This window comes from Lepus europaeus, chromosome 16 (assembly GCF_033115175.1).
Source record: "Lepus europaeus isolate LE1 chromosome 16, mLepTim1.pri, whole genome shotgun sequence".
In the NCBI taxonomy this organism is placed as follows: Eukaryota; Metazoa; Chordata; class Mammalia; order Lagomorpha; family Leporidae; genus Lepus; species Lepus europaeus.
In genome coordinates this window covers 43,362,351-43,386,794 of record NC_084842.1, presented here as the reverse complement: position 1 = coordinate 43,386,794, position 24,444 = coordinate 43,362,351, and the positions used below count along the sequence as shown (strand labels likewise).

The 24,444-nt window shown below is 40.9% G+C and overlaps 1 long non-coding RNA gene across 3 annotated transcripts in view; it reads left to right on the top strand.

Moving 5' to 3' along the window:
• The window catches only part of LOC133775279 (uncharacterized), a 159,464-nt gene that overhangs the window by 44,192 nt on the left and 90,828 nt on the right, over window positions 1–24,444 (top strand). For 2 of the 3 annotated variants that reach the window (XR_009868216.1, XR_009868215.1), the window contains exon 4: window positions 5,374–5,516. This is a non-coding gene — a long non-coding RNA (uncharacterized LOC133775279). Of the gene's footprint in view, window positions 1–5,373; window positions 5,517–17,413; window positions 17,555–24,444 lie in introns of all 3 variants that reach the window. The other variant, XR_009868217.1, reaches the window with a different exon arrangement.

Sequence of the window (24,444 nt, the reverse complement as noted above, 5' to 3'; positions counted from 1 at the left end):
TCCCCAGATCTGCAGTCGGCAGGATGGAGACCCAGGAGAGCCAATGGTATAGTTCCAGTCCAGAAGCTGACAGTTGCCAGACTCAGGAAGAGCCAGTGTTTCAGTCTGAGTCCAAAGTCAGGCAGGGAAAATCTGATGTTGTTGATCAAAGGCAATCAGGCAGGAGGAGATTCCCTTATTGAGCCTTTTGCAGTTCTAATTAGGCCTTTAACTGATTGGATGTTGCTCATCCAAATTAGAGAGCTGTAATCCATGGATTCAAATGTTAATTTCAGCCAGAAACATCCTCACAGACCCTCCTAAAATAATGTTTTTCCATATGTATATATGGCCATAAATATGTATATTCTGAATGTGTATATAGTTTAGTTAATGTAAGTATTACCTGAACTGCTTTTATACTTGTTTTGAGAAAAAAGAGCTTCCAATATGAGGCAGATTCACACGGTCAAATGTTTGGGGATATAGAGAAGTACTGAATACAGTGAACTTCAGAGTTAACCTCTCACTTAATTGTTCTGTATATGATAATCTGATTAATCACAGAATTTAGATTTCTAAACAACCTAAATCTCCCTTTAAACATATTTGCACACAGTAACTTTTCTCTAATATATATTTTGGCAACAGTGATGTGTCACATGAAGAGGTATAAGAAAGAAGTGGTGGCCAACAGGGGTGCTGGGTGCAAGCCCCACTATCTATATGTTGAAATTAAATTATAATTTAGGTCAGTGGTGGTCATGTGAAAAACTTTGGTGGACCTGTATTATAGAGATCAGTCTTTCCATTTATATATGAGAAATTACATTGTGTGATTTCATCTAAGGGTATTCAACAACAGAGGTAAGGCTGTAGCTTAGCAGGCTGGACAAACATTCAGTTGCAGTTCCTACATTTTTGTGGCTCTGCTTCAATGACTTTGACCTAAAAATCTTGGCTTAGTAAATAATCCCTACAGAGACCATTTCATGATGCCAATGAAAAAGATTTTCCTGGTCACTGTTTCGTTCTCTTTCCTATCTTGATGAAACTTTCTACATCAATTGCCTTGAAGGAATTCATTCAAGTTGTGAGCTGCAGGTGTTACCTAGCAGTCAAAACTTACTAGCTGCAGGCACTCAGAGAGCATATGTGGCTCTCCCTCTGCTGAGAAACTGCTAGAATCAATGTCTATATTCGAAGTTTTGTTAATATTCTCTCATTACAGCAAATCGTGAAAATATAAAGAAGATAATAAAAATTGCTTGTAATCTCCCAGATATCATTGCTAAACTGTTCTGTCTATTCTTAATATATATTGACAAAATGAGTCTACACACACATTTATGCACACGTGTAAAAACACAAGCAAGAATATATATACTACACTGTACAAGGGGTCTTTAAAAAGGTTATGGAAAATAAGTATTATAAAAAAAACTGTGGATTTTGAAAATTTTTGCACCAAAAAATTTCTTTAATTCTATTTTCCATAAACTTTTGAAGTAACTTAATATGAATTATTTTATAACAAACTCCGTGCTAGAATGTAAGTCTCCTGGGGACACAGACATTTCTTTTATTCACTACCATTCTCTGTATTCTAGGATAATGTCTCACATCTAATAGACAGATGCCCAATAGTGGTTGGTGAATGAGCAAATTAATGAATTAATTTTTTTAAAAGATTTATTTATTTGAAAGTGTTACAGAGAAGAATAGACAGACTGATTGATCATTCCTTGCCCCCTTCCCCGCCCCCACCCCTCCCTCCCGTCCACTGGTTCATTCCCCAAATGTCTGCAACAGCCAGGGCTAGGCCTGGCTGAAACCAGGAGCCAGAAGCTTCATCCGGGTCTCCCATGTGGGTGCAAGGGCCCCAGCACCTGGGCCATCTTCCACTGCTTTCCCAGGCACATTAGCAGGAGCTGGATCAGAAGTGGAGCAGCTGGGACTTGAAGCTGTGCTCATACAGATATCAGCATGACAGGCAGCAGCTTAACCCCTGTGCTAAAACACTGGCCCCACAGAGTTTAAATATATAATATATAAGTTTATTTCCTAAAGACTTACTCTGATACAGAAAATTTTATTCTTGACTGATGAATAAGTGGCATAGAGAAAAGGGATGAATAGAAAAAGGGAATATGATTATTGTATAACATAACTTTCATTAATTGTCTTCAATCACATTTTGATTTTACAGATTTGGCCTCTGAGTGATTTTGGATTTCTACGTGACAGCCCTAATGGCCACAGATTTTCTGATGATTAGAAAGCATTTATTCTTTGACTTTATATTGCATCCTCTTCAAGTGAATTTGTTATTGCCATTGAAACCATATACTTACCAATAAACTATTTACTATTCGGTTTTATTTATTTTTAATTGCCAGATGTAAACAATAAGCAACATACACTCTGCAAACAATATCAGTTCAAAACATATGGATAAAAATATAATCTAAAGTCATCTAAATGTTGAGATATAAAAATATTCTGAAGGGAAATACCTCACCTTAGAATCGTTAGTTTTACAGCTATGATGAAAGTAATTGGCTCTGCTCTGCTTGGACATGTTTCATACTTCAGCTACTCTTTTAGCAGAGTAGGAACTCTTACAATCATCTGGCAAGTACTGTCAAGATGTGACGTGGTACCAAACTTTAAGTTTCTATAATGGAAAATGCTATTAATACAAATGTTTGAGAATTAAAAAGTCTAATGATCTTGTGTTACTAGACATGATAGTTATCTTAATGAGAAAGCCCCAGAGGCTTAAAGGGTTAAATACTTGTAAAATCCTACAGGTGCTTTCAAAAATACTGTGAAGTAAGCAAGTGCCTCTTGTTGGTTGATGAGTTTATAATTTTAAACATGGCGACTTAAAGTCTTTTGTCATCCACAGTTATATATGATCTGCTGCTCATAAAACTAAAGCGTTGTTGGTTCTGTGTTTAGCTGTCCTCCTATAGGTTCCTATGGACTTTTCCCAGCCACTTCTATTGTATTCAGTACTTTGGGATGGCTCTGTAAACAGATGAAGCCAATAATGTATTAACAGTACCAACTGAGAGAAAGTATGGTTAACTGAGGTTACTAAAAAGAAAAAGCAATTCAAATCAATTGGCAATCTACAAAAAGAGTTAAAGATTTTAAAAACTATTATTAAAATTGCTATATTGGTCTACTATGCTATGTTATATGTGTGTACATATTGTATGTCCACATGGGGAAATTTTATTAAGAGTTTTATTTTAAATGGCTTATAGATAAGATTGTCCATAAATTTAAGCTGCTAAAATCAATCAAAGATACATTTTAATTTGTGTGACCTGAATCTGTGTATCATATGTTTTAAACTTGTTGGTAGAGAGAAACTAAAAACATTTTATATGGTTGTGCTTAAGTTTACTGGTTAAACAAACTACACCATGTTAGATATTTAAGAGGTGTTTTCAAATACATGATTCTTAAAATTAATAGAAGGCATTGGACCTTCTGGTAAATGTTTTCTTAAGCTGTTATCTAACGGTTGAAACAGTTTGCTAAGTATTCATGTGATATTGCTATTGTCAGCAAGCGATCTAGGACTTGCTCCCTCATTTCTCTATTCTAAGCCCAACTTGTTCTTTCATTTCTCTATTCTCTTCAAGGTAGGAAACTAATTCTATTATGAAGGAATCTGTAGGACGCACAATTTAATCTTTAGACCTTATAAAAGAGATGGCTAACATTTTTCTGCAATAGCATAGCCAAAATAAGAACTCAAATAATAATCTCATAGCTAGATTCACTTCGCCATCAGCGAAGTATACAGTAAGTAGAAAAAACCTCCCTTTCAGACCAAAGGGAAAGAAAGTTTTAAAGTGAGAATATAATTTTCCTCATGGGCATTGTCTACCTTGGAAAAACTACTACAGAACATGCCTGTGACTATAGACTTGTAGTTCAGGCCACTGAAGATTAGAGATGGGAAACGGGCACTCCCTTGACTTACATCCTCTGGTCTGCTTTAACACAAACCAGGAGGAAAAGAAAGCTCGGCATCAGAAGCAATGGGTGGCAGGCCTATTAATGGCTGATCTGCACAGCCCTCAAGGAGACCCAACAGGCCAGTCCACTGCAGTGGCTTTCAATGTGGTAAGCCTGGGCTTCAGCAGAAGTCAGCTTGTGAAGAGCCCTGGCAGCTCTGCCAAGAGTTGGATCACTGGACATGGACCTGCCCTGGAGTCGAAGGATGCCCAGGTCAGAGCCACAGATCTTATTGGCTCTAAGCCGAAAAGCCCTTCACTCAGCCCAGCTTCCAAAGTGACCACTGCAGCTGAGGGGATGGTCAAGTATGGTCAGCAACATTGCAGGCAGAACTGTAAATTTCTTGTTAGAGATGCCCCCTGCCTTTACCTGGCCAGCTCTCCTCCCAGGCCAGCCAAGTAATGAAAGTCAAGAGTGCCTTCCCCTAGGAGGTTCACACCTCCCTTAGGATATACCCCATGTGAAGAGATAGATAGGTCTGGGCCTCTGAATTTACAAGGCCTAAAGCCCAACAGATTGTTATCAAGCCCCTTCTATCAGGTTCTATTTGCCTCTCAATCAGAAAACTTAATTGTAGCTTAGACAGCACCTTTCTTAGCTCCTCTAATAATGACTCTGTCCTTTGTTCTAGGCCCTGTCTAGTGTACTTGGGCCTCATTCCTTTGTAATCATAACCTCTACTCTACCACCAATGGCTCTACTCCCAACCTGTGTGTACTGATGGTCCTCTTCCCCACTTAATGCTGTATAATTGTTCAAACCTGGTAAATGCCACTCTTAGGATCATTGGTTACTATCCTCACTCTGTCTTTTATTACCTTGTCTAAATATGATCAGAGTCGGCGAACTTGGAAGGCTTCCATAGCCTTGGCAACTCATGACGACAGCCTAGGATGGTTACTGGCGCCATAAACTAGAGTGTCAATTTGTTGGGTCAACAACAGGAGCCACTGTGCACTTGCTCCTCATGTGGGATCTCTGTCCTTAATGTGCTGTACATTGTGATTTAATGCTGTAACTAGTACTCAAACAGTATGTTTCACTTTGTGTTTCTATGTGGGTGCAAACTGTTGAAATCTTTATACTAAATTGCTCTTCTGTATATAAAGAGAATTGAAAGTGAATCTTGATGCAAATGGAAGGGGAGAGGGAGCGGGAGAGGGGAGGGTTGTGGGTGGGAGGGAAGTTATGGGGGGGGTGAAGCCATTGTAATCCATAAGCTGTACACTGGAAATTTATATTCATTAAATAAAAGTTTAAAAAAAAATTTTAAACATTTACTATAATGTTATCTTTTCCCCCACATTTCTGTTTTTACAGCATCTCTCACTTTTTTTTATATTTATGTTTTGACAGGCAGAGGAAGTGAAGAGGAGTGACTGGGACAGAATCCGGCGCCCCAACCGGGACTAGAACTCGGGGTGCTGGTGCTGCAGGCAGAGGATTAGCCAAGTGAGCCACGGAGCCAGCCTTTACAGCATCTCTTAAAAGACTTTAAGGTACAGTTAAGGTATAGAAAGTTATACATATATCAGATGTACATCTCAATCCTTTTTTTTTTTTTTTGACAGGCAGAGTTAGACAGTGAGAGAGAGAGACAGAGAGAAAGGTTTTCCTTCCGTTGGTTCACCCCCCAAATGGCCGCTACGGCTGGCATGCTGCGCCAATCTGAAGCCAGGAGCCAGGTGTCTCCTCCTGGTCTCCCATGTGGGTGCAGGGCCCAAGCACTTGGGCCATCCTCCACTGCACTCCCGGGCCACAGCAGAGAGCTGGACTGGAAGAGGAGCAACCGGGACTAGAACCCAGAGTGCCAGCGCTGCAGGTGGAGGATTAGCCTAGTGAGCTGCCAATGTATATGTATTTCTGATAAACATCACCTTAATCACCCCACATATTCTTCTCATACCCAAGAGGGATCTCTATTCTGACTTTTATCACCATAGATTAGTTTTATCAGTTCTTGGGCTTTGTACAAAAGGAATCCTCTTTACAAAAAGTCCTCCATGGATTTGCCTTTCTTCACAGAACATATTTTTTACAAAGATTTACCCATGTCCCATTAGTTGCATGTTTCATTAGTTCATTGTTTGTTGTTGCTGTGTAGCATGCGACTGTATAAATATATCACAATTTATCTATTTTTCTGTTGGTAGATGCTTGAGCTGTTTCCATTTTGTAAATGTATTATAAGTACAGCTATTGTGAATGTTCTTTTTCATGGATACATGTTTTCATTAATTTTGGGGCACCTAGAAACACATCAAAGGTAGGTGTTTAGTTTTAGTAGCTAAATAATTTTCCAAGTTGCTTGAAGCAATCAACTATTCTCACCAGTGATGTATGGCACTTTCAGTTTTTCTACATCCTTGTCAACATTTGGTATTCTCAGCCTTTTTAACTGTAGTAGTACTGGAGGTTATGTGGCGGTACTGTGTGGTTTTAAAGTGTTTGCGCCTCATGAGTAATGATGCCGAACATCTTTCATGCTTCCTGGTGGTTTGATTCTCTTTTGTGAAGTGATGCCTTTTGAGGAACAGACATTTTTAACTTTAGTAAAGGCCACTTTGTCAATTATTCTTCTTCTATGATTAAAGCTTTTAATATCCTCCTGAAGAAAAGTTTTACTGACCACAAAGTCACAAAAGCCTTTTGTCTATATTTTTTTGTAGAGGCTTGATAGTTTTGCCTTTTATATATAGATCTATGATCCACATCAAATTAATTGTTGTGTGCAGTGTGAGCTAGAGGTCAAAGTTCATTTTCCCATATAATATCCAGTTGCTTCCACACCATTAGTTGAGAAGATCCTTTTCTCATTGAATTGCTGCCTTTGTTGTAAATCAGGTGGCTGGCACATGTGGATCTATTTCTGGATTCTTTTCTGTTGGCTTATTTGTCTTTGTGCCATTTCAGCACCATTGGTAATGCTTGCGAAACTCATTTGTTTCATTTTCCCCATTGTTAGATGACTTGTATTCAGCTTGTTATAAAACTCTCTTTTATATGTGTGACTATCCCTAGAAACAAGATTATATGCAAGCCCATGGCTTTTTTTATAGAGTAAATTATAGAATTGGAATGGCTGAATCTAAGGAATGTACATATTTTCACTGTTTCCTGTGCATTTTTAAATTGCCATGCAGAATTATGTCAAGTTAAGCTCCTGCCAACAGTACATGAGAGTGCATTTTTATACTAGCGCTATATTGGTTTTTTTTTTTTAATCATCTGTCAATTCATGTTTGAGCAGGGATCAAAATGTTTATCACTTTTTGTTTTCATTTTTGCTTTTTTGATTACTAGTATGCCAGGGTTCAATTTAAAATACGTATGTTTTGGGGAATGAACCAGTGGATGAGAGATCCTTCTTCCTCTCTCCCTGTCACTCTACCTTTCAGATAAATTAAATAAAACACACACACACACACACATATGTTCAATGGCTATTTGGTTTCTATCTTTGTGAATTATATATTAATGGACTTTTCTCAGCATCTTTAACTTAATAACATCTTCTGCCAAATGAATTGACATTCTTTGGAGATTAGAATGTAGGTATAACTTTTTGGGGATACAACTCAGCTCACTCCACTACCTAACATATTGCCAGCCTATTTTATTGTCTGTCAAAATAATCAGGAATTGAATTGAATTTTTAAAAATTTTAAATTAAGGATTAAAATATCATTATGTATTTGTTCAGAATACTTGTATTTCAGAGATAGTTTGGTGAGATACATGTAGTTCTTAGTCCCGCCCCTTCTCCCTTCCCACTGCTCTTGCCTTTCCACACAACTTTTGCTTGCAGACAGGGATTATTACCTTTAATTTTCATCCTAATCCCGAATAATGAAATTACCACAGGTACGTAGCAAGTGCCTGTTCATATTTCTCAGCACATTGATGCACCACATGTTATAGAAATGTTTGTCTTTTTTCTTTGTCATACAAAATAATTGCATATAATTGATATGCATTGCTAAGGATATTTTGTTTGCTTTCTTTTATTTTATTCACATGGCAGTCAGGACTAGACACCACAGAAAAGGGACATAGCTCTCCATAGAGTGTAGACAGTATGAGGCAGGAAGGGAGTGGTTGAAGGCGGCTCAGTATTCATCATCTCCAATGTCTTCCACTGGGAAATGCAGAAACTGAGGTCCAGAGACAGGGACTAACCTGGACAGCATCATGGGAACTACTTCCACTACTGTGCTACAGAGCTGCACTTCATTCCTGCTATCTAAATTTTGGTGCCTCTTATCTAACTTCCCCTTACATCTTCTTTCCCTTCCCAGTTTGTAGTGACCATGATTCCACTTGACGCTTCCACGAGATCTACTTTCTCAGCTTCCACAAATGTCGATCTGTGCGTGATATCTTTCACCCAACAGAGTGGCATCTAATTCCATCCATATTCCTGCAAATGATGTGATTTCATTATTTTTTTTTAGAGTAAATGATATGCCATTGTGTACCCTAACTTCCTTAAATTCCCAAATATTGTGTTCAGAGGCTGTGAGACAGCAGTATGCAAAGTTTCACACATGAGGAAATAGACTCACAAATCCAAGTTCACAGTGCAGAGTTCTCTCTTGCAATTGGAGTGGTTGAAGATGACTTCTGTATAAAGTCTCTGCAGACATTTGATCAGCTGTTTCTGACCAGAGACCACATATCTCTTCTGTCCTGGGTTCATTCCACAGTTCTGTTTTCTGGGAATCCAATTCTTTGCTTCCCTCTGGGACTCTTCAGAATGGTATTCTGTTGAATTGGGTATCGGATATTGCATTGGATCCTTGCTAAAAGAACATGGCTTGCCCTAATGCCATTATTACTGCTGGGTCTATTTTGCCTTCTGAATGATAACATGCTTCTGGGTTATTACTCAGCATTTTGCTGTGCAAATGGGCTTTTCAAACATTCTTGAGTGGTCTCTTTTAACTGCATTATGAGGTGTGTCATTAACATTTTCACAGCATCTCATGGTTGAAGAAATTTAGCCACAGGGCTGCTAAGCCTCCGCCTGTGTACATGACTAACAAGGGGCTGTACCAGGGAACACAGGATCTCACTGCAGATGTGCTGATGTGATCACTTTTTCTTCCTTCAAACTTTTTGTCAGATTTATGGCAATTATTGCAAAAGTACCCTCAAGAGGCAAGTATTTTAAAGTAATATTTTAACTTAGTTATTGAAAATTCAGGTATGCTCCAGAGGGATGGTTGGCTGGGGAGACTGTTACTGCAACTCAGCAAAAATATGTCTTAAATGGCGCAGTATATCTAGCTTAACATAATCCATCAAGACACAAGGTTTGGCAGGGATCACTTATACTATGGCCCTATCCATGGGGACTCAATTACCTACAGGGTCTTGCTATGATGTGATTTCACAGAGCTGTGATCCTAAGTACAGCAGAACACTTTATCATTCAGGACTGCATAGTCATCATTCAGAAATGGTGTCAGACTATTTTGCAGGAGGAGGACCAGCAGACAGTGTGGGAGGCCAGAATCTAAGTCGCATATTTTGAGCAACCAGAAAAACAATCTGAAGCTGGATTCTAGAGGATGAAGTGAGTGATAGGTTGGGAACTGGGTAACTGGCAGATGAGCACAAGGAGAAGAGGGACACGGAGAAGCCTCCATAGGCAGATGGGCACAAGGATAACCAAGAAACCTGAGGAGCAAGGCAAGTTGAACCAGAGGTGAAGGCTCCCAGCATGGTCGGCCCCTCCTGGGGTCTTGCTCCATTCTAACTGCTATAGACGTAATTGATGTCTGTAGTAGATATCAGTCATTTCCTTTTTTTTTTTTCCCAATTCAACCCCATTCCAGTGGTTCCAGTGTGCACAACTTTGTCCCTGTGAGAGTCAGAGTCTACCTGTCATTACAGAAGCTCAAATTGCGAGGTACAGATATCTCTAACTTAACAATAGTTTATTTCAATGGTTATTTTAATTTCATGATGGTGTAAAAGCATACCCACTGTTTTTCCATTTTCGGTACAGTATTCAGTAGATTACATGAGATAATCAACAGTTCATCATAAAATATGATCTGTGTTAGATCTTTTCACCTAATAAGGTTTGTGTTAGATCTTTTTGTAGGCTAATGTAAGAGTGCTAGGCATTGCACAGAGTTCTGGTTCACTTCACAAATAACAGCAACAGCTATGGGTGGGCAAGACTAAAAATGGAAGCCAGGAGCTCAAGCCATATCTCCCACATAGGTAGCAGCAACCTAAGTACTTTAGTAATCACCCATTGCCTCCCAGAGTGTGCATTAGCAGGAAGCTGGAATCAGAAGTGGAGCCAGGGGTCAAATCCAAGTATACCAATATAGGATGCAGGTGTCCTGAGAAGCATTTAATTGTTGTGCCAAATACGCATGCCTTCAATGTGTTTTTTACTTATAATATTTTCAACTTGTTCTCAGTTTATTGGGACACAACCCTATTGTAAGTTGAGGAACATCTATACTTACATTCTCACCCTCCCTTGCAGTGAGGCCATGATGACATAACCCAGGCTTCAGCAACCTCACACACTGCCCTTGACTTTGAATCAGGAGCTGGGACACACAGAAGGAAGCACTACAGGGAATTCTCTGGTGGTGAAAGTTGCTGCAGCACTATGTACCCACACATCAGGGGCTGCAAGACTGGTGGTGTTGCAGGATGTAACCAGATTAAGATTCTGTGGCAGCAGTGATAAGAGTGCAGCGTGTAGTACGTGCTGCTGGGGAAGGCAGGTGAAGATAGGAGGGAACTAGTTCTGCTAGGGGATTTGGGACACTTGTTCTGGTCTGGTTCTCCAATCTCCTAGTGATTCTATGAACTATCTAATGCCCTTTCAGTCAATTTTTATTTCCTGCCTAAGTCAGTCAGATTTTATTTTTATTGCTTGCTACCAAGAAATCTACCTATTTATTATTATGTCTTAGGTCGCAAAAAGACAAAATAATGAACAAGCAAGGAGGTAAGGAAACAAACCCCCAAACCTAGTACCTGGAAAAGCAGTGTATTACAATTATTCCTGCTTGGTGAACATATTTTCTTCCTGCTGTGCTGAGCTGTCAAGTCAAGTCTTCAGAAAGCTATCATAAATCAGGCCATCCTTTTCCTCTCACTACAGCCTCGTTGAGGCCAAACCCTCACCAGGCCTTCTAGGGCTGTGTGCCCACATTGGTTCTGGGGATGAATTGGCTTGAGAGTGGAATTCTGCCTTGCACTGTGCTCAAGAACAGGGATCTTTTTTTGACCTTTCCAGGGCTGCTTTCATGATTTTGCTTTGTTTTGTTTTCCCCTTGACTTGGAGACAGAATTCTTGCAATGACCTGGACTCTACTAGATGTTCTCATAATTTCTGCTTTTCACTTCCAAGACTGTGATCTCCCAAGTCTTCTGAACCCCCGGACCCAGGAGCCCTTGGTTGGTCAGCTCTCCTCTTGGTGCTGACCTGGAGCCAGGGCAGACTCTGTTACAGCTCGGTCTTTGCTTGGTCACTTGTTCTCTCTCCCTCCACAAGATACCACTTCTGCCACCTGGTCCTCCTTCCCTCACTAGTGTACCTTTAAAGTTTCTTTCCTGTGTGCACAGTGATGCTGCCACCCAGCAGTGTGCCCACCCACGAGTGAGGGCCAAATCTGACCAGCACCAAGGTGGTCCTGATTCTGGTCAGAATCTCTTTAGCGGCTTCCTAGCCACCAGGTAAGCCAGAACAAAGTCAGAATCGAGGGCAGAGCCTGAAGGAGACTGAGGTTTCCTCTATTATCTAATGGAAAATTTTGTTTGTAGGCATTAGAAGAAAGAGAAACAGAAAATGGAGGAGAAATGCTGAAGAAAAATTGGGTATGTCAGACACCCAAAATCAAATACCCCCCAAGTCACCATGAAGCTTATTAATATTAGTTATTGCCCAAAATAAATGAAAATTAAAACCAAGATTAAAAGGAAGCAGTGAAAGCCTGGATAGTTGGAAACAGAATTTTGACTTAAACATTTACGTTGATAATCAAAGGGATCAGCATCAGTTTATCCACTGTGATCAGCTCATTGCCTGCAATGCAAATCTTTTTTTTACTTTTAAACTTTTTTTTTTTTTTTGACAGGCAGAGTGGACAGTGAGAGAGAGAGAGACAGAGAGAAAGGTCTTCCTTTGCCGTTGGTACAGATAGAGTTATAGACAGTGAGAGAGAGAGACAGAGAGAAAGGTCTTCCTTCTGATGGTTCACTCCCCAAATGGCTGCTACGGCCGGAGCTACACCGATCCGAAGCCAGGAGCCAGATGTCTCTTCCTAGTCTCCCATGTGGGTGCAGGGGCCCAAGCACTTGGGCCATCCTCCACTGCCTTCCTGGGCCACAACAGAGAGCTGGACTGGAAGAGGAGCAACCCGGGACTAGAACCTGGTGCCCATATGGGATGCCGGCGCTGCAGGCGGAGGATTAACCTAGTGAGCCATGGCACTGGTCCAATGCAAATCTTCTTATCCTTACCTTTGGGTCTATCCCCTTAAGGTGACCAGTGGTGAAGTTAGGCAGGGAATGCTGTATTTGTCAGTCTTTACTAGACAAAGAGAGGCTCATCTCCTAAGTTGGCAATAGCTCTAGACTCATATCCTGTATTATTTTAATCACGTTGACTGTAGGAGTCTCTGCATATGTTTAGCTCAGATGAAATGTCTAATGAAGTAAGGCCCACGAAGTTTTAATTAGTTTGTGTGAGAATGTAGACATCTCATGCTGTTTTGCGTGGGCTTCTCTCTGAGAGAAAGCAATATATCTTTGTTTCCTTGAGTTTTCTGATTACTCAGCTCTTGGTACCACATTCTCTCTCACCTACTTATCAATTCAGTAAGAGAAAGTTGGATGGCTTCACCAGCAGGTGTTGTAAAACTCTCCAAATTAGGATCGCTGAAATTGGATATAGTAGCAAATTAGGCCCTGTGGTACTAGAAAGTTCTGAATGTTTCCCTAAAATTGTTCCCAAAATGTCTTTGTTTTTTGGAATCCACCAAAGCCCATTTGTCCCTGACACTGAAAGAGACCCTTGGGCTCCTACTTGATGGAACACATCAGGCTGTGAATAAATTATTTCTGCAAACTTGGCTAACTTTTGCACTCCAGAAGCAATTTATAACAGTTTTTAAAGTTACTTAGCCTTTGTGAGGCACTGCAGAGAATTGGCTTAAAGAAATAGCCAAGCAAATAAAAAGATTATTTTTCTAACCAAGAAGATTCAGATTCAGGGAGTGCCATTGAAAACCTGTTGAAAAGTCTGCTTGACCTTCACAAAGCCTCAGGGACAAAAGAAGAATGACTTATGGGTTATTTTGCATTTATATTTTAATTGGTTCCAAATCAAGTTTGTGTCTAGTTTTATTACTCAGTGATTGTTGTTATGCTCAATTCTCAGTTATTCTTCTGGCTGAAAATTTTACTTTCACTCCAACTCTCAGAGCTGGGGTGCTACGCCATTCAGGATGCTTAGTTATAGACAGAGGTCCTATCTTACTAGTGTAGGCAGAAATGGAATTTGTTAGAAGGCTACCTGACAGCTTGCAGGAAGAATACTGGGCTGGAGAAAACTGTAGTCATGCAATCGCCCAAGAAGACAAGGTTCAGAGCCTCAGAGCAGCTCTTCCATTGCTTCTGAGACTTAGCCTGGCCCAACAGTCTCGTAGCCAGGGGAAGAAAATGCCACGTTCAGGCTGCTGTTGGCCCCACCACAAAAGGCCCCCAATTTCTTGCATCACTTACTCTTGAGCAGAATCCTGGTGGGAGCATCTAATTGGCTAAGCCTAGTGCATGCCCAAGCTACAACTACCAGTACTCAAGAAAACAAATGTCCAGGCCGGCGCCGCGGCTCACTAGGCTAATCCTCCGCCTTGCAGCGCCGGCACACCGGGTTCTAGTCCCGGTCGGGGCACCGATCCTGTCCCGGTTGCCCCTCTTCCAGGCCAGCTCTCTGCTGTGGCCAGGGAGTGCAGTGGAGGATGGCCCAAGTGCTTGGGCCCTGCACCCCATGGGAGACCAGGATAAAACACCTGGCTCCTGCCATCGGATCAGCGCGGTGCGCAGGCCGCAGCGCGCCAGCCGCGGCGGCCATTGGAGGGTGAACCAACGGCAAAAGGAAGACCTTTCTCTCTGTCTCTCTCTCACTGTCCACTCTGCCTGTCAAAAATTAAAAAAAAAAAAAAAAGAAAACAAATGTCCAAATCGGGGCTTCCCTGGTAAGATGGCATCTTAGCAGTCACCCAGAGCCATACATAGGCGACTCTTCAACCACAGGAAGGGGGTTAGATGATAAACAAATAGAAAAAAACAAAACAAACACCCAAAAACAAACAATAACAAAATGTCTTTGGGAGACTGGGGAGGGAGAATGGCAGAAAGGGCCTGGTCTTCAATTCTTTCCAAAATGGACTTGACTTCTGTACCATATCAGAAGGTGCCTTAGGGGCATATGAAGTTGGCATGAGATGGAGACTCTTCATTGTGGTGAGGGTTATGGAGGCTAAGTCATCTGCCACACAGAAAAGAACCCAAAATTTGAGGACACAGAAACCTGTAGTTATGGTGAGAAGTTGCTGGGTCCTCTAAGCAGCAGCCCGGGTTAGTGGTGGGAGGTGGATCTTTGAGTCTCACTCTGCTCACTCTTTGTGGATTTTCAGTCTAACTTTATCCATTTGCAAACAGGTACAAGCCCGAGCATGGCTGTTCCAAACTTCTCTTGCTTGACATCTGTGTGTGTCATCTCTCTTTGCATTTGGATTCTGATTTCTGTTCTTACCTACATCCAGTCACTTAGACATAACTTCCTGTGGGTCCCTTTGCTTGTCAGTTTGACCTCAGCATTTTTTTTTTATTTCAACCTACATCTTGACCGTAGTGTAAACAACTTCAGTACATGGAAGGAAGGGTATTGTGGTCTGAATGTTTGTGTTCTCCCAAAATTCATATCTTGAAACCCTTTTAACATGATTGTATTTGAAAATAAGACCTTTGAGGAGCAGATAAAGAAAAATGAGGGGCAAGCGCTGCGGCTCACTAGGTTAATCCTCTGCCTGTGGCACCAGCACCCCGGGTTCTAGTCCTGGTTGGGGTGCCAGATTCTGTCCTGGTTGCTCCTCTTCCAGTCCAGCTCTCTGTTGTGGCCCAGGAAGGCAGTGGAGGATGGCCCAAGTGCTTGGGCCCTGCACCCATGTGGGAAACCAGGAGGAGACACCTGGCTCCTGGCTTTGGATTGGCACAGCTTGCAGGCCGTAGCGGCCATTTCTGTGGGGTGAACCAATGGAAAAAGGAAGACCTTTCTCTCTCTCTCTCTCACGGTCTAACTCTGCCTGTCCAAAAAAAAAAAAAAAAAAAAAAAAAAAAAAAAGAGGTCAGAAGGCTAATGTCCTTATAAGAAGAGAAAGAGATATAAACATTTGGCCTAATGGTTAAGCTTCTGGTTAAGACACACTCATCTGTTACCAGGGTGCCTGAATTTGAGTTCTAGCTCCACTCCCAATTCCAGTTTCCTTATCATGTGCACCCTGTGAGGCAGCTTGTGATGGTTCAAGTAACAGGATCCTTTCCACCCACATGGAATGTCTGAATTGAGTTCCAAGATCCTAGCTTTGGTCCCAGCAGGGGGAGTTGTGGGCATTTAAGGAGTGAACTAGAGGATGGGAGCTCTCTCCCTATCTATCTACTTGCTCTCTGTCTCTAAAATAAAAAACAAAAACATTAAAACAAAAGGAAGACAAGAGTCAGGGCTTTGTTGCTCTCTCCATAAACTCTCAGAGGAAAGGCCATCTGAGCACACAGTGGCCATCTGCTGGCCAGGAGGAAAGCCAGAAACTTACCTATGTCTGAACCTACATATTGGACTGCCCAGCCTCCAGAGCTGTGAGAAAATAAATTCCTGTTGGTTAAGCCATGAGGTTGGTGGTATTTTGCTATGGCAGTCGAAACCAACTGATAACTGATATAGAGGTGTAGAATATATGTTGTCACTAGTCAATATCTTTTTTTAAAAAAAATTTATATATTTATTTCAAAGGCAGAGTTACAGAGAGAGGGGAGAGAGAGAGAGAGAGAGAGAGAGAGAGAGAGAGGTCTTCCATCTGCTGGCTCATTCCCCAAATGGCTGCAATGGCTAGTGCTAGACCAGATGAAGCCAGGAACCAGGAGCTTTATGTGGTCTCCCATGTGAGTGGTAGGGGTGGCCCAAACACTTAAGCCATCTTCTGCCACCTCTCCCAGGCCATTAGCAGGGAGCTGGATTGGAAGTGGAACAGCCAGGACTTGAACCGGCACCCTTATGGGATGCTGGCACCACAGGCGGCAGCCTTACCTGCTACACCATGATGCAGCCTGCAATGTATTTTTTTTAAGATGTGTTTTTTGTCTCCTGGGCCACTGGTTTCCCTGTGGACACTTGATCTGTTGAGCAATTATTCCATTGCTTTCTTGGATTATATTTCAGTTTTCACTTAATAATAGCAAAAGTTGTTCTAAGTCTGTGAGCGTTTATTCATTATGAATCTTCTGAAGTGTAACTGGATGTAATAAAATCACTGAAAAACTCATTTTGGAGGAACTTATCATTTAAATGAAAACTGTAATTAAGTAATGAAAGCAAAGTTCTGGGGGAGGCTGTTAGAGTACTTTGGCCCTTAAAGTTCAGCTAAATTATGTGCTGTAACCAACTTTTAAACGAAAGACCAGAATCTGAACATTCCCATGGCCTTTCTCTTACAATGCAGAAACATTTGGTGCCAGCACTTGTATTATACCCAAGATACAAAATATTTTAGAGCTTTTCTTTTGGTATTATTGTCAGTAAAAAGACCCAGTATTTGGGGTATTCTCAAAAAATATATGTTTATCTCCTAAGACAGCTGTTAAAAATTGGAAATAATCAAAAGTCACTTAGGACCAAATCTGATAACACACTGCATTTTTTGATCCAAAGAAACAAGATTGAGAAGAAAGTGATTAAATCATGTGTGTGTGCACGCACACGTGTGTGCCTGCACATATGTGTGTGCGTGTTCATCTTAAAGTGGCTCAAAAAAAAAAAAAAAGATTTGGAACGGTCTCCCAAGCACTTGCATAATGAGGGCATCACCATTGAGTTTGTGCTCTCCTAGGATGACTATTTTGAAGGACAATATGCAGTTGCATTGTCATTTTACTGTCATTGCTTCTGAGCTATCTCTGACCATTTTAGGGGCGGTCTTCCTTTCATATACTCATTTTCCTGAGTTCCTAACATGAGCAAGAAGGCTTTCAAAGTGCCTCCCCATCAGGATGGCTGCTAATGCTAGTTTTGGAAAAACAGATTCTACGATTTATAAGGCTCTTATGCTGTGAAAAATTTATGAACTTTTCTTTCTTCCGTGAGCTCTCTGTCTCCAGGAACTGACTGTGAAGACTGTCTGTAGAAGGGAAGGACTAAGAGTGGCCAGGTGGATTTGTGCCCAGAGACATCACATTTCTTACTAAATCCAGAGAATCCTGGAGCCATAAGACCTGACATGCTAAGGTTAAGTAACTTTCTGTCTGTGGAATTAAAGCGCTGAAATAAGACCAGTTTTGAGAGGCACTGCCTGGTGAATCAAAGCAAATGTGACCAGACTTAGGATTCTTGGACTCAGTGTCTTTCTACTTTGAGCAATATTTAGCATCTGTTTTTCATTTTTTAGTCACAGAAATGAGTTCTTTTGAAAGAATGTGGATTTATTATGAGTTTTTACACGCTTCAAAGTCTTTGCATCAGCATGGTCTTTGAGAGGAAAATTCACTGTAGAGAGGTTTGCACATAAAAAAGCAAAGGGGTGGGCCCGAAGTAGCATTATGTCTGATATTCTAATACAGCAACTGAATTACATATTTTCCCTGAAATATATTCAGCCTCAAATAATTTTCCATTACTCTCACTTGCAAGGACATAAGAAACTGTAAGACTAAACACGTTTATATACAAATTGGCTTATACTCTAGGTTGAAAGAAATCATAATAAGAAAACTAAATGCAGGGGCTGGGAGGCCTAATTGTAATATTAAACAATATGGTGGCTGTTATCCACTATGATTCTTCCTTCCCAATGTTTACAACTTCGAGTCACTCACCTTCAGTTGAGCTTCAATGTATGTGATGACAACATCAGGCGTTCATGTGGCATGATGTGCTTGTGTTGGTTGTTCACTTGTGGTCTTTTGGCCCCACATCTGCCCTGTGGTGCTTCTTTGCTCTCTGACATTGGGGCTGGAACTTTGAAAACTAAAAGTTCTGGGATCCTTTATGTTCTGCTGTCTTCTTGCCTGGTAACATGTTATTAAGTGAACCTCTGGTAGGAGGTAGAAAAATGGGAGGAGAGGAGACTTCCTGCTTGTAGCTCCTGTTAGCGTCTTACCAAGAGCACATGCCAGCCCTCAGCTTCTTTCAGTGCTCCCAGAACCTGTTGCATGGTGCCCACCATTCATAGGTATTTGTCTCCTTCTGAAATCTAAGCACCAGCCAAGTGCACCAGAAATCCAACCAATAACCCTCACTGCCCCTAACGTTGGTTTCCTCAGCCCTGGAAGTGGGACTTTCTGAAGTTACTAATGTCTGAAATACTTCAACCTTCCAACACCTCAATGACCAGTTCCCTGTATTAAATCCCTTCTATTTGAAAAACCTAATGTGGCTTCTGATTTCCTGACTGCACCTTGTCTAATGCAATACGATTATATCCATGAATAAGTTTCGTTAATATCACTACAGTTATGATCTCAGTTTACATTTTTTCCTTTTTAAACTTTTATTTAATAAATATAAATTTCCAAAGTACAGCTTTTGGATTACAGTGGCTTTCCCCCCCCATAACTTCCCTCCCACCCACAACCCTCCCATCTCCTGCTCCCTCTCCCATTCCATTCACATCAAGATTCATTTTCAATTATCTTTATATACAGAAGATCGATTTAGTATATATTAAGTAAAGATTTCAACAGTTTGCACCCACACAGAAACACAAAGTGTAAAGTACTGTTTGAGTTCAGTTTACTTTTATAAACAATAAAGGAGAGACAATTTTCCTGTACTAATTGAAATATTAGAGAGTAAGTATGAAAAATATGTATTTGGTTTCAGTTTCCAGATCCTGGCACATACTGCTAGAATCGCTTGGAGTTTCCTAGATTACAGGAGCATCATGTTTTGCTTTAGTGAGGCTACTCTTGGTGGGTCCCTGGATAACTTCAGGATGGGGGCTGTCACCAGAGAGACCAAAGCATGACTAGACAATTGGAACAATCAGCTGCACCCTCAGACCTCCAGGGAGAGGAAAGGGGCTGGAAATTGAGCTAATCACAAACACCCAATGATGGAATCAACCATGTGCATGTAATGAAACCTTGAAATCCCCCTAAATTATGGAGTCTGGTAGGCTTCCAGGGTGGATTATGCATCCATCCATGTGCTAAGAGGGATGGCCCACCCCAATTGCATGGGGACAGATGCTTCTGTGTTAGGGACAGGATGTAGATGGACCCCAACCAGGGCATGGGAAGCACAGTTCATTTCAAAAGTTTGGGTAAGAGGGACGGAAATAGAATGAGTCCAGTCTTGGACAAGGGATGGGCTATGTGTGGCCTCACTGGGAAGTACTGTGTAATGACTCAATAAGAACAATCTGGCTTTAATTTTTTAAAATCAAAGATAAGCAGTCAGAAAACTAGAAAGAAAAGAGTAGAAATGATATCCATCTGGGATTGTGAGGCTGACAAAGATGCAGCAAGCAAGTAGGTTCTCAATGCCATGCCAGAGCAAGTATAAAATCCTCTGGTAGATGCCAGTGTCCTGAGGTGTGCATTGTGTGTGTGAAAACATGTACCAATCTGGTGGTGTGTGTGTGTGCTTGTTTATGTGTGCTCTTGTTCATGTATGTGTACTTGCTCATGCATATATATATATATATATATATCTGCGCATGTGTGCCTCTGCTCATATGAGTATGTATATATATGTAGGAGAGTGAAACAGTATAAAATATCCTAGATATTTCCCTCAAATAACAGGCAGAATAAGCAGGTTTTTGCCTTCACAGTGATAATTGAGGGATCATTATACAGAGGATCCTGGCATTGGAGCCCTCAGACACATATTAAAATAATAAATACCACCATACTGCAATAGCAATTACAGTTATAAACTTTGAAAATGAGAAGCAAGTAACAAGGTCAGGTCTGGTCTGGTTTGCTGGCATTATTTACCTTCTCTTAATAACTGTAATGACTAATTAGTTGTAGCCTCCCTGCTGCTTTAATAATGTGGCATCACTCATTTACAGAGATCATTTAATCCTTGCTAGTCCTTTCTCTCCCTTCATATCATCCTAAATTATCTGCTGTCAGAATCATCTTTCTAAACAGAGCCCTGATCTTATTACTTGCCTGCTCAAAAAGTCTGTGATGATCACTCTTCTCCCTTTTAATGAATAAAATCCAAACTTCAAGATAAGGTATTTGAGGACACCAGTGAACTGGCTTCAACCATCCCTTCAAATCCTGTCGTGAGTGCCTCTCTTAAACCAGTGTTCAGAGATGATGTATACAATATATAACAGTCAGTCAAATCTGGGTACCAGTAAATCAAAACCAATGAGACCATGGTGCTGAGGCACCAGGAGCTGCCCCATGGACAGTCGGGAAGCCCAAGAAGCCCAGCTGGCAGCTGCAGTGCAATGTGGACACTCAAGGACCGAGATTGCTGGCTTTTGCAGAGGTATTTCATTCTTCGAGCACCTTGCAGAGCCCTCCTGTAGATGCCGCTGGGCTATGGTCCAGCCTATGTGTGCTCTGCTCTTCCATCTGTCATCTCTGCTCCTTGTGTGGGCTCTGTATTCTCTACATTCCAGCCTCTGTACCTAGTTCTTATCCTACCCCAATTAAATTTATCTCTGCTTTCTAAATCCTGCATGTATTTTAAGTTTTCCCTAAGCCCTTTAGCCAAAAGCAAATATTTATTTCCTATGAGCAGCCATAGCATTTCATTTGCCTTCTCTTATACTATCAACGACAGTTCTGGCTACATGCTCAGCAAACAATTTTCCTGTTATTCCTGTACAAAGAACTAAAACCATGCTTCCCAGCTTCCACTGAGAGTGGCCATGGGGCAGGTTCTAGAAAATAAATTGTGGGCAGAAATGATGTATGACAGTTTACTCTAGCTTATAAGAAAACCTTCCATTGCAATTTTCCAGTCTGTTTCTAGAATGCAAGTGAGATGCTAAGGAAGCAGGGAGATACCAAGAGGCTGTGAGGAATGACAGACCCATGAGATGATGGAAACTGGATCCCTAGATGACCATGTAGAAGGTGCCCACTCAACACCTGATTTGTGTTATTATATCATGAAAAATACATTACTTTCATGTACCACCTATTACCCTCAAACTTTCATTGTTGTTATTTATGTGGCTTTCTTATTTTATCTCTTTGATTATACAGTTCTTTAAGAGTCCATGTTTGACTTTTCTTAAATGAAACTTTTTTTTTTTTGACAGGCAGAGTTAGACAGTGAGAGAGAGAGAGAGAGACAGAGAGAAAGGTCTTCCTTTCATTGGTTCACCCCCCAAATGGCCATTATGGCCGACGCGCTGCACCGATCTGAAGCCAGGAACCAGGTGCTTCCTCCTGGTCTCTCATGTGGGTGCAGGGCCCAAGGACCTGGGCCATCCTCCACTGCCTTCCCGGGCCACAGCAGAGAGCTGGACTGGAAGAAGAGTGACCAGGTCAGAACCAGCACCCCAAGTGGAGGATTAGCCTAGTGAGCCCCGGTGCCGGCTTAAATGAAACATTTTAATATGTAACGTATAGTGGCTAACAGACATAAAGTATTCATCAACCATCCTGAACAAATGGTCTGATTGATATTTGTTTCAGATCCTCAGATCCTTTTTAAGTAATAAAACTTTACAGAAATAGTTGAAATCCTCATATCCTCATGCTTCCATTTTAACAAAGTTCATCACTGCTTTGCAAATAGTAAGTGTTTGAGATATACTTTATAAGAGTATATACGAATATATAAAGTGAGCTGTTTTCTCAGGTGGGAACTGGTTAAAATTTCTGAGCTCATTTGCTAACATCTATATAATAGTTTGACTCCATTCAATGCAATGAAACTAAATAATCCAGATATAATGAAAACCAAATCTATTATCTCAACTAATATTTACTATTACTATTACTACTAGTAGTATTTACTATTCTAGTAAATGCTCTATTTCTAGTCTTTTCCTATATATATTTTTTAAAAAGTTAAGATAATTCTTTTTTATTTGAGAGGCAAAGAGACTGAGAGAGAGAGAGCTCCCATCCACTGGTTCACACCGAAAATGTTCATGATGGCAGGGATTATGCTGTACTGAAGCCAGGAACTGGGAACACAATCCAGATCTCCTACATGGGTTGTAGGAATCCAATTACTTGAGACATCACTGGTGTCTCCCCAGGTTTACATTAGTGGGAAACTGGAGTCAGGATCTGGAGCCAGAAGATAGGACGCGGGACATGGGATGTAGGACTTTATAGGACGTGGGTGTCTTAACCACTAGGCTAAACACCCTTCCTATTTCAGTATTTCTGTTTCTTCACTTGTCTTTAGACACACTAATACAATTACTTCCAAAACAAAGTGATCATTGACATGAAGTCGTAAACCTGGGATAAAAAAAAAAAAGAAACTCAACTGTCACTCTGGTCTTTGGATGAAGGAATGTGTCACCATCTGGAGTAAGTGTCTCCAACTTGCAGAACACTGGAAGCACCTTACAGAGCTTTAAGAATCCCAGTTCCCAAACTGGGCTCCCCCCAATCACACCAGGGCCCCTGGAGAAAGGACTTGGATTTCACTACATTTTAAAACCTTTGACGTGACATTAACTTGCACATTTTGGAAAGAGTGACTTCGAAGTTTTAAGTTTTTACCTACTCATTTTATTATTTTTCCAGAGAGCTCACAGACTATGAAAATGAAGTTACTTCCCTCATATCAGATAATCATTGCTTTGATAAATTTCACATGAGCCAGAACATTACCCTGTTTTGACCAGTCATTCACTATGGAAACACATTTTGTTATTTGTGTGTAAATGAAATTTTATAATGCTCAGCCCACTTTCTGATAAATTGCTTGGTAACCGTCTCAATAACAAAACTGCAAATAAAATCTTTATTATTACTCTTATCAGAAACTATACATGTAAAAGTGGTTATTTTCTTTCCAGTTGGTGCTAAGAAATTAAAGTCATTTAAAACCTAATAAGAAGATTACTTGGTATTCATTTAATTCCCTTCTAGAAGAAAAAGTACTCATTAATAATTTATTTTCTGAAGATGATCTTGCCCGTCTCATTAAATGACACTTTGTTAAATGTTTTTAAAAAAAATCATCCTTCTAAGCCTAGACAGAAATGACTAAATTGGAGAAAGTGAGACCTTCTCTTTGCCACCTAAAGAATTTTTTAAAGCAAGTAACCCCTAAGCTTAGAGGTTTACTAATGGAGGCCTGAGTTTGGGGGCTGATTTAGGACTGAGCAAGGCGGACAGGACTCTGGACGGTGCCTCTCCTGCCCAGAGACAGGGCTACAGAGATGCATGCTCTGATTCTAGTTCTTCCCTAGATAGATAGGAGGGATTTTGGCTAAACTAGACATGTTACCATCATGGCTGCAGGCTGCACAGTTCCCATAAGGCAGGTGACTCACACCTGCTGTGTACTGCACAATGAGAGCCATCTTGCACAGAGGCCCCAGATCTGTCCTCCCTGAGCAACCGTGTGCATCTGCAAGCCCATTTAATGTGACTGGCCCATCTGGGCTCTTCACTATAGCTCTTTGTGATTGGGTGAATTCTTATCTTTTTGGAGAAATATGTTTTAGGATTAAGGAGAACTAGAAGTGGGTGAATTTGAAATAAAATGTTCAGCTTTTTCTTTGAACTAGTCTGGTTTGCTGGGAATATGCAATCCAGGCCCATACATCACATTCTAGAAGACTGTAAAAAGCAAGCCATGAACCATTGCCTTCCCATTTCAATACCTTGCCTCTATTTCCAGCTGGCTCCCTAGAGACGCCCTTCCTGTCATATACTTGGCCCCAAATGCTTAGGTTTGTAGTGCTCTCTCTACTTTTATGCATTTGGAAAATTAAGTGAGGTAAGTGCAATTAAACCATGTCAATTCTTTCTGTATCTTCTATGAAATGAAAGAATGAATTCAATGACTAATTAGCAAAAGTGTTTTTAAGAATTTTCTACAAAATGTCTGATACCCCCTACCAAAAATCTCCCAACTTGAAGAACTGAGCCATGTGCTATGGTCTGGGTACAGTTTGAGTGTTTCCTCAAAGGTTAATGGCCTGGAAGTTTGGGCTCCCAGGTGGTAGT